This window comes from Monodon monoceros, unplaced genomic scaffold (genome assembly GCF_005190385.1).
Source record: "Monodon monoceros isolate NGI ecotype Baffin Bay Population unplaced genomic scaffold, NGI_Narwhal_1 Super_Scaffold_7, whole genome shotgun sequence".
Taxonomy (NCBI): domain Eukaryota; kingdom Metazoa; phylum Chordata; class Mammalia; order Artiodactyla; family Monodontidae; genus Monodon; species Monodon monoceros.
Genome location: NW_021703784.1, coordinates 99195354 through 99206407, shown reverse-complemented (window position 1 = coordinate 99206407; position 11054 = coordinate 99195354).

Below are 11054 nucleotides of genomic sequence, written 5' to 3'. Positions count from 1 at the left end.
GATTTACTTGATACCAACTGGTTTGGTTTATGGGGACCCTGGCTAAGGAGTGTACTTCAGTCTTTTGGTATTATCCCCCAGGAGTCATCATCGCAGTCTCCCTGGTGGGCTGTGTTGCCTCAAAGATCTCAAATGCATGTTTGCAGCCATCAGCAGCAAATCAGATGGTCTCACTGTGCTTGGAGAAACAGAAACAAGATGTACAATGGGATAAACAGCAAAAGCAATTCTTCTATGGATCTGACATCATAACCTGATAAGAGCAATTTAACTCTCACAGTGACTGAGAATGGGGCTAATACTAAACTTCTGTTCATCCTCCAGATGATCAAAAGGGAGAATTGTTAAATTAAACAAAGAGACCATTAGACTGAGGTGGCTCTAGTGCCTCCGCACCTACGTAAGCAAACCAAAATGTTAACCTGTAAATACCTCGAGGTTATGAAAGCAAAACCTGACAACCAATCATTAACAGCCAAGTAGCGTTGAAGCTATAGTCAATCAGTAATTTCCTTACTTTGCTTCCACCTTTTCTCTATAAAAGTTTTTCCTCAGCTCCCATCTGTGGAGTGCTTCTAACCACTTCCCATTTGATGATGACCAATTTGGATGGATTCTTTCTCAAATAAATTCCTAAAATTTTAATGTGCCTCAATATCTTTTTTTTTTAATTTTTATTCATTTATTTATTTTTGGCTGCGTTGGGTCTTCGTTGCGGCGCGTGGGCTTTCTCTAGTTGCGGCGAACGGGGGCTACTCTTCATTGCGGTGCGTGAGCTTCTCATTGCGGTGGCTTCTCTTGTTGCGGAGCACTGGCTCCAGGTGTGTGGCTTCAGTAGTTGTGGCACGCGGGCTCAGTAGCTGTGAGTCGTGGGCTCTAGAGTGCAGGCTCAGTAGTTGTGGCACACGGGCTTAGTTGCTCCGCAGCATGTGGGTTCTTCCCGGACCAGGGCTCGAACCCGTGTCCCCTGCATTGGCAGGCAGATTCTTAACCGCTGTGCCACGAGGGAAGTCCGCCTCAATACCTTTTAACAACAGGCTCTGAAAGTTCGGTCAGCAGGGGAGAGACACTTAGGAGTTAGAATCTAATGGCATTTGTGTGATTGGACATGGAATGTTGGGGACCATTCACATTCCCCAACATTATAAAACCGATAAGACCCCCTAAAGGATGTAAATGTCCCAATAGTTCAGGCGGCAGCTTCTATTATCCCTGCACTGCTGCCAGCTTTGCACACTGGGCAAGTCCTTGATTATAGAGAACATGACATTTCGGGGCTGCTGTTTCATAGAACTTCCTGAAGGCCACATACAAGAAATAGTAACTGTGTATATATTGCATGAATAAGTGGGGAGATAATCAGAATAAGTGCTTGTCTTTCCCTAAGAATTGGGCAAATATAACCTAATGAAATACAATGACTGTTTTTAGTGAACAGTTAAGGGGAAGAAAGAAGACAGAGAAACAGGAAGGAGGAGACACGCCCAAGGGGCAGTGGGCACCGAGTGGCCAAGGGGGCAGAGGTGCCCACCCACCTGAAAGCCCCAGCAGCCTCCAAGCTGCTCCATCTCCCCGCAACTCTTCCTCTTTTTCTCATGATAGTATTTTATTGACTAACTTAAATCCTTCTGCATCTTACTTTTATCACTTTAATACACATAGCTCTACCTCATTCTTTTTTACTGCCATATAGTATTTATAGCATGAACATTCTCTGGCTTATTCAGCTCTTTCCCTACTGAAGGACAGTTAGGTAATTCCTGGGTTGTCATTACCTGACATGCAAGGAACACCCTTTATCCATATCTTCTTGTACATGTACGTTTCTCCAGTGTAGAATCGCTGGATCAGAGGGCATGTGCATTTTGCACATAAACTTTTTAAAATTTTGGAATAAATTTAGATTTATAGAAAAGTTGCAAAGGGTACTGAGAGTTCCCATATATCCCTCACCCAGTTTCCCCTACTGTTATCATCTTGCATTATCACGGTACATTTGTCAAGACTAAGAAACCAACTTTTGCATATTACTGTGAACTAAACTCTAGACTTTACTTGGATTTCATTAGTTGTATTAGTCTTCTCAGGCTGCTATAATAGAATATCACAGACTGGGTGACTTAAACAACATAAATTTATTTTCTTACAGTTCTGAAGGCTGGAAGTTCAAGATCAAGGTGGCAACAGGGTTGTCTTATGAGGCCTCTCTCTTTGGCTTGCAGATGGTCACCTTCTCCCTGTGTCCTCACATGGCTTTTCTTCTGTGTATACCTGCAAGGGGAGAGAGAGAGAGCTCTTTGGTATCTCTTCCTCTTAGAAGGACACTAGTGTTATGGAATTAGGACCCCATCCTTATGACCTCATTTAAACTTAATTACCACTCTAAAGGCCGTCTCCAAATATAGTCACATTGGGGGTTAGGTCTTCAACATATGAATTTAGGAGGGGACACAATTCAGTCCATAACACTAGCTTTTCCACTAATGTCCTTTATCTGTTTCAGGATCCAATCCAGGATACCACATTGCCTTCAGGAGTATGTGCATTTTTAGATTTCAACAGATTTGGTTAAATTGCTTTCCGAAGTGGCCCTAGTGGGGCTTCCCTGGTGGCGCAGTGGTTAAGAATCCACCTGCCAATGCAGGTGACGCGGGTTCTGAGCCCTGGTCTGGGAAGATCCCACATGCTGCAGAGCAACTAAGCCCGTGTGCCACAGCTACTGAGCCTGCCCTCTAGAGCCTGCGAGCCACAACTATTGAGCCTGCGTGCCACAACTGAAGCCTGCACGCCTATGCTCTGCAACAGAGTAGCCCCCGCTTGCCACAACTAGAGAAATCCCACGCCCACGCGCAGCAGCGAAGACCCAGTGCAGCCAAAAATAAATAAATAAATTAAAAAACCAAAAACAATTTGGCCCTAGTAGTTGACACATTCCCAGCTGTGTGTCCCCCTTTCCTCATACCCTCCCCACTCCTGATAGTATCAAACTTTAAAATCTTTGCCAATCAATTGGGTGACTAACAATATCTTGCTGTTTAATTAGCAGTTTCCTGAATACAAGTAAAGTTGAGCTACACTGTGCTGGCCACCTGTCGTTCATGGACTGTGAACTGCCTATTTTTAGCCTTTGACCTTTTTTTTTTTTTTTTTAAGTGTATGATGAGTTTTTCTTATTGAATTATAAGACCCTGTAACTTTGTGAGGGGAAGGGCTATGTCTTATAGTCACTGCTGGCACATAGTAGGTGCTTTTTGTTGCAAGAATCAGAGATTAATTTAAGGAAATGAAAAAGGGGATGTATCCCAGGGGACCCAAGTATGCGTGTAATGAGGCCTCTTCAGGGTTTGGAAGCAGGAAGGGCAGGCAGCATCTTTTCCCCTTTCCACAGTCTGGGTCTCCTCACTCTGTTCTGCATAGTGGGAGAGGATAGATGCAGCTTCAGCCACCCACCCTCAGACATCACCTAGCTGTCTATGAAATCCCGAAAAGTGTCAGGAGAGAGGATCTGATTGGCTTTGCGTGGGTCAGGGTGACACTTCCACTGGACAGTCACCTCTAGGCCCTTAAGTTGGAATGTATGGAGGAAAGATGGCTGCTGGGGGCTCCCACTCTGGGTGGGGAGGGGTGAGCTGGGCAGAGAGCCAGAGGACAGCCAGCTCCTGCAGGACTGTGATGGATAGAATAGGAGAGATGGCCCCCCAAATGTGCCTTGCCCCTGTATTACTAGTGTCTTGTTAGTAGCTGGAATGACAATATATTCTCAACATGAGTGACTAGACATCTTGTTTCTGCCATTCAGCATCCCTTCTTTTGTTAACTTCATATGGTTTTTCCTTATAGCATCCACCCTTCTCAGTCCACATGCTGACTCCTCCCAGAAAGGGCATCTGACCCCAGGTACAGGGAGGTGGCACATCCCATGTGTTTGGCCACAGTGATGGGTTGAGGGATAAACATGTGATCCAATTCAGGCCAATGAGAGTTAGACCTGGGATTTTGTTCACATTGCTGGAGAAAGGAAGATCTTTCTTTTCTGAGGGCCTTGAAGTGGCGAAGTAGCAGGTCTGGAACTGCTAGGTGCCATCATTTGAAAGACCTGTCCGAAAGGGAACCAGGGAAGCAGGGTAAAAACAAAGAGAGAGGGACTTCCCTGGTGGTGCAGTGGTTAAGACTCTGTGCTCCCAATGCAGGGGACCCGGGTTCAATCCCTGGTCAGGGAACTAGATCCCACGTGCCGCAATTAAGAACCCACATGCCGCAACGAAGATCCTGCATGCTGCAACTAAAGATCCCACATGCCGCAACTAAGACCCGGTGCAGCCAAATAAATGTTTTTAAAAAAATAAAAAAATAAAAACAAAGAGAGGGAGAGACAGAGAGACACTAAGATCATGGTGACACTACTGAGCCTTGGGTCAAGTCATGTCTGAAGACAGCTCTTCTGTAGTTTTCAGTCCCATGAACAAATACGCCCTCTCCCCGCCTTAAAAAAAATACTGAACCAATTTAAGTTGTGTTTTCCATCATTTACCAATAAAAGTGTGCTGACTCATACTGAGACAGGATTAATGAAACATTAAGTAACCACCGGAATGTTCTGTGTTGGATGACAGGTTATAGAAAAGGGACAAAGAAATCCCATGTCTGATGTTGTTTCTTTTTTATAAAGCAAATATTTATTTATTTTTGGCTGCGTCGGGTCTTAGTTGCAGCACATGGGATCTTTTCATTGTGGTGTGGGGGCTCTTCGTTGTAACTCGCAGGCTTCTCTCTAGTCGTGGCACGTGGGCTCAGTAGTTGTGGCGGGCTTAGTTGCCCCGCGGCATGTGGGATCTTAGTTCCCCGACCAGGGATTGAACCCGCATCCCCTGTATTCTTAGCCACTGGACCAACAGCGAAGTTTCCCACATGTCTGGTTTTGACACATTTAAAGAGGGACAGGGATGAAGGCCTTGCTGGTCAGTTACTTTTTTTTTTTAAATTAATTTATTTAGTTTTGGGCTGCGTTCAGTCTTCGTTGCTGAGCGTGGGCTTTCTCTAGTTGCGGCGAGCAGGGGCTACTCTTTGTGGCAGTGTGTGGGCTTCTCATTGCGGTGGCTTCTCTTTGTTGCGGGGCACAGGCTCTAGGCACGCGGGCTGCAGAAGTTGTGGCTCGTGGGCTCTAGAGCTCAGGCTCAGTAGTTGTGGCGCACGGGCTTAGTTGCTCCGCGGCATGTGGGATCTTCCCCGACCAGGGCTTGAACCCGTGTCCCCTGCATTGGCAGGCGGATTCTTAACCACTGTGCCACCAGGGAAGTCCCTCAGTTACTTCTTGTTCCCTGTTTCTGCTCAGGGCCGGGTCAGGGAGTTGGACCACTATGAGACTTATCTCTCCTTAGTGGGGTGAAGTAGAGGGAAGACTAAAATCCTCAAATGTTTATGCCAGATCAGGAGGGTAGGACACTGAGACCATCTTGAAGACATCCCCACAATGAGGAGCTGGGGACCCAGCAGCAGGCCAGCTTCTGAGGCTGTTTCTGAGGACCTTTTGATGCATCTATGGTTTTCTGCACTAGTGGGAACTCAAACCACTTGAGCCATGGTCCTTAGAGTTACTCTTCCTTTGGCACCAACAGGTAAGAACACGAATGCTATCCTGTATTTTCTGAGTGATCACGTCACCCCAATAAATAGCTATACGGCCTGGGCATTAAGAATGTTTCACTGGGGGTGGGGGGAGTGGGAGGTACAAACGATTGGGTGTAAGGCAGGCTCAAGGAATTATTGTATAACACAGGGAACATAGCCACTATTTTGTAATAACTATACATGGAAAGTAACCTTTAAACACTGTATAAAAACAAAAAATTTTTAAACTTAAAAACAAACAAATAAAAGAGTGTTTTATTGGACCAGCTCCTCCAGAATCAGAATCAGAAATCAGAATGTGAGACCTAGGGTTTTCATCTGTGAGTCAACCTCAGTGGTGAGATCTGTAACAAACATTCAATAAACAAGAGTTGAATGAAAGAATGAATGAATAAATGAATGTGTTTGAGAATAAACTTGTAGTGTGGGTAAGTGCAAGAAACTTTGAAAGTTCCAGAATGATAAGTATGGAGTAATTCCACTTAGTTAAAGCTTAAAAACATGTAAGTCATTGCTTTATATTGTTTATGAATACGTGGGCAGTGAAAGTACTGGAACTTGTATGGGAAGGATAAGCACCAGCTTCAGGAAGGGTGAACTTGTGGAGGGAGGAGGGAGATGGGGCAGGAAGGCTTGTCTTGGAGCTTCAACTGTCTCTGTGATATTTTCTTTCTTAAAAAATGCTATGTAGCAGATATATCAAAATGTTTACAGTTGTTAAAGCTGGGAGGTATGAGAATATGTACATAGGTACTTATATAATTGTTTTCTGTATGTTTGAAATATTTTATAATTAAAAAAGTGTTTTTAAGTGTCAGGGTTTTAGAGACTGGGAGGCTGGAGTTTAAGTCTTCTTTTCAACAGTTACTAGCTGTGTTTTGGACAAGTTACTTCCTTTCTCACCTGTGACTTTCCCTCTTGGGATATGTCACATCCTCTTCACCTGCAATGAACACTCGACTAAGTTAACACTGGGAAACAACTTTTGCCAGTTTTCTCTTCTCTAAAAACAGAGACATTATTGGCTGTTTTATTTGCAAATTTGAGTGCCTGGGGTTGAAATGCCTCCCCTCTCTCTCCCCTCAACACGCACATATAAAGTTTGAAGTTTACCTTACACCTGGCGATAATCTTTGGGTTTGAAATTCCTTTGGAGTTTTACAAGGGATGATTTAATGTACAGTCTACATGGAAAGTCCCTTTGACATTCATAGGCTATATGACCCATTGACTTTTGTTCTTTGAAAGGGTTTAGGTCTGCCCTCTAGAGAACACCGAAATCCTACTTTTCTGAACCTGTTCTATAGTTCTGAGACATTTCGAAAAGTAGAATCTAGAATTTGTGGCAAATTTGGGTCTAGTGAGGTGAATGTTATTTACGGCCTGAAAAACTTCCTTTAGGAACGCTCTTCACAGTACCCCCTTCTTGTCACTAGGGAGGCCCTTCCTTCAACTGGACTCCAGAGGAGCCACTGAGGCCCTGGAAAGACACTCCGATTCTGCCCCGAGAGACTATGGCTCTTGCAGGCTGGGACCAGCCACCCTAAGGAGCCTGCGGTGCTGCCGGCTGAGGACCACGGACGGTGGCCTGAGCATCTGTGTCAGAGAATGGAGGGGAAGTGGCCTCGTGCAAAAACGAGGAGTACTGGCTTCCATACAGGCTCCAAGGTCTCCACTTGTGACCTCATTCTGTCTCCGCCCTCAGATCTTTCTTTTTCTATCCCTGCCCTTCCAGTGCAGATACTGGGAGTTAGCCAGGCTTTTCTCTTGCCATCACCTTCCATCAGTTGCCACGTCCTGTAGGTTCTACCCTCTTAATATAGCTCAATCTAGGACCACTGCTGGCATCTACAGGGCCTTTGTTAGAAATTAGTTAAAGGGGCCTTCTCTGGGGACTTCCCTGGTGGTCCAGTGGGTAAGACTCCACGCTCCCAATGCAGGGGGCTCGGGTTCCATCCTTGGTCGGGGAACTAGATCCCGCACGCATGCTGCAACTAAGAAGCCCACATGCCACAACTAAAGATCCCGCATGCCGCCACGAAGGATCCTTCATGCCACAACGAAGATCCCGCGTGCCGCAACTAAGACCCAGCGCAGCCAAAATAAATAATACAATAAATAAATATTTTTAAAAATCACATTCATTTAAAAAAGGGTGGGGTGCTTCTCTGTGCTAGTGAAATAGGAAAAGATGCTCGCTGTAGGTGGAGGCAGCTTTCAGGTACACGCTTGGCTAACAAATAGCTTGTGGGTGAGAAGAGGTGCACCTTCCTCCTGGCTCAGCTGGGGGCACAGGTGGCACTTCACACCCCCCTCCAGTGTCTCTGTGTGCAATGAAGATGGCACCACGATGTGCTGGGACCCTGCTCAAATCTTCGGCTTCCTCTCCATGTACCCTGTAGCTGCTGCCTTACAGCCTTTCTGTGGCTGGCGTGGACGGCTCCATCTGTGTCCCGTCTTTCTCTCTCTTCTCGCCCTCCTCCCTTCTGTTCTCAGGGCTGCCTGCTGGCTGCCCTGCACACTGGCTCCAGGCACTCCCCAGGCCTCCGGGACAAACGCGGGCTCTCAGCAACGCACCTGAGACTCTCGTCCCTGCTCTTTCCATTTCCTTTTCTGCCTCTCCCACCGGAAATCTTCCTTCACCCCAGAGCTTCCCTGCCTCTATTTCTCATCCTGGCAATACCTCCTGGCTTTTGAAGACTTGGCTCAAGCCATACCTTCCCTAAGAAGTCTTCCCCAGTTGGTTGGGTAGCCTCTCCCCTGGCACTTGTCATCCTGTATTGCAATCAAGGCTGGCTAGACATTGGGCACTGGGAGCACAGTGCCTAGAGCACTTGATAATCTTAGGGGCTCATGAAAATATTTTAACTTTTTTAAAAATCAGAAGAAAAAAAGAACTTTAAGGGTCAAAGAAAGTGTGTTATTTTTTCTCACATCAGAAAAAAAAATTGTAGGGCCCATAAAAATCCATTAAATCATTTTTCCTTTCCTTTTTCCTTTTTCTTTTTTTTTAGAGGAAGATGCCCATGGAGGCAAAAGTACCTAGGACCCATGAAAAGTCTTCATGTGACCCTGACTGCCATTGTCCACCCAGTAGACTGAGAGTTCCTAGGAAGTGGGGAATGGAACCTCCCAGGGCCGTGCTATGTAATCTTTAAACCTCTTTATCCCTAGCCCAGTGCTACGTACTCAGGACTGGCTCAGTCAATGCTTTCTGAATAAGTGGATAAGTAAATGAATGAATGGACTTGAGTGAGACTCTTGACTCTTGAGTCTCCATTTCTTCATCTGCAAAGCAAAGCTTCATCTTTGTAGGGTGGCTGTGAGGATTAGTTGGTGAGTGGAAGATGCCTTGGACCTGTGGAGCTTGGAGCGGGTCCTGAAGCTACGCAGGATGTGAGCAAGGAGAGGAGCCAGAGGTTGTTAAAAATGGCTCTAGGTGGTGTCCATACCTTTTTGTTGGTAACAAGCAAAATTATCCTATTTATACACAGAGAAAAAGAACCGGAAGGACATTTACCAAAAGTGTCTCTCAGTGGCCAGCTCTGAACTTGGGTTGTCTTTGTAATTGTTTCAAAAACATACTTAGGAACATGTGAAGGCCTGGTCTGTGTCTTATTTTCCTTTTGTGTCCCTGGCCGGGCATAGGCGAAGGACATATGAATAAGGGAATCCCCCATCTCATGGCCCCATCTGGCACCACATCAGCACCAGGGCCCCTGGTGGGCACCCAAGTGGGTAGAGTGCAGCAAGGCCAGTAGTGGAGAGAGCAGAGCTGTAGGACGGAGACTCTGTTTACCCAGGGTGATGTCTCTCGCAGGCCATCATGGGGACTGAGGAAGAGATGGGACAGCATCTCCAATGGGACAGACACCTTTTAGACACTTCAAAAATTTTAGTTCCTGGTCCCTCTTCACGAACACTTAGGAAAGCAGGCTTCCTGTGTCCCAAGTAATTTAATATTTCCCATGGCTCCCCAAGGACTGGACTCGTTTCCTTTTTATAAGCTGTGGGTGCTAAGTCAGAAACAGTATCAGATTTGCGCACCTTGCTCACTGCTGTCTGCCCAGCGCCTGGGAGCATGCTGGCACACAATAGGTGTAGAGTGAGCAAATGAATATGTCAAGAGTGACTTCTTTAACGGGTCGCTGGGCACCTCCCCGAAGAAGAGAATAAAACCCACCTCCAAATAATGAGACCCTGTATGGACTCCCGCACCCTGTAATTTGGATCTCTAGGAATCGCCTTTGTTGTGGGCGACCAACCACAGGCACAGAAAGCACCTGCTTCTCCAGCCGGTCCTCGAGGAAGGACTCCAGGCTGCCGTGCCCCTAGCTGCTTCTCCAGGTCCCTTCTCTCCGCTTCTTGGGACCTGGGGCTTCCGAGGCATCCCGGGACTCGCAACCAGGGTCCGCCCCAGAGCTTCCCAGCCGTGGTGGCGCGGGTCCCCAGGTGCCCGACTCCCCGCCCGGGGACAGCGTTCTTCCCTTCCTCGTGCGGGGCAGAGGGTCCGGGACCGCGTTTAGGGCCTCGTGTCGCACCCCCAGGCCTGCGGGGGCAGAAGCCTGAGTCACGGCGGCGCACGCCCTCCCCTCTCGGCTTCCATCCTGGGGCCACCTCCGCCCGGCAGCGTCGGGCCCCGGCGCAGCCCGCTCTCCGCGGTCTACTGCGCGCCCCCTCTCCTCGGCCTGAGTCTCTGCGGCCGCGGTCCCCGCCCCGGCCAGCTCCGGGGGAGCTTGGCCCGTCCGCCCTCCAATGCTGCAGGCCGAGCTCCCAGCGCTCCCGGGCGGCTCCCGCGGGAGGGGGCGCGGCCGCCCCCGCGGCTCCACCCTCTCTGCAGGGACGCGGCCATCTGGGGCCCCTGCCAGTCGTGTCCGCTCTGGGGCCCGCGCCTAGCTCGCGCGGGAGGAGGCAGTCCCTGGCAGGGACCGGGGCCTCCCCACCGGGCGACCCCCTTGCCAGCGCCGGTGCGGGGAGCCGGGCGCTTAGATGCCCCGAGGGGGCAGTGGCTGCGAGCCGAGCTTGGGTGCAAGCGCGTCGCAACGGACGCGGCGCCCCTGGCCGCCTCGGTGACCCTTCAGGAGCCGGGACCCGAGTCCCGGAGGCGGCGGCGCGGGCCCGCGAGGACGGCGAGGTCCGTGCTCCTAACGTCCGCGGCGGGCGAAGGCTGCAGAGCCTTGGTCGGGCTGGTCGCCTCATGCCTCTCCCCCCAGCCCCCCGCGAGCTGGCAGGAGGAAATAGCGCGCGGCCCCTTTAAATTTACCCAGGAGCCCTTAAAGGAGCCCCAGGGGCCCCAGACAGGAATCCCCACCCCGGTCCAGCCCGCGCCGCCGAGCTAGCAGTCAGCCGTCCGTGCGGCCGGCCGCCCAGTGCATGCGCCCCGCGCTCCGGGGCCCCGCGCACCGAGCGCCGCGCGCGGGCCGCCG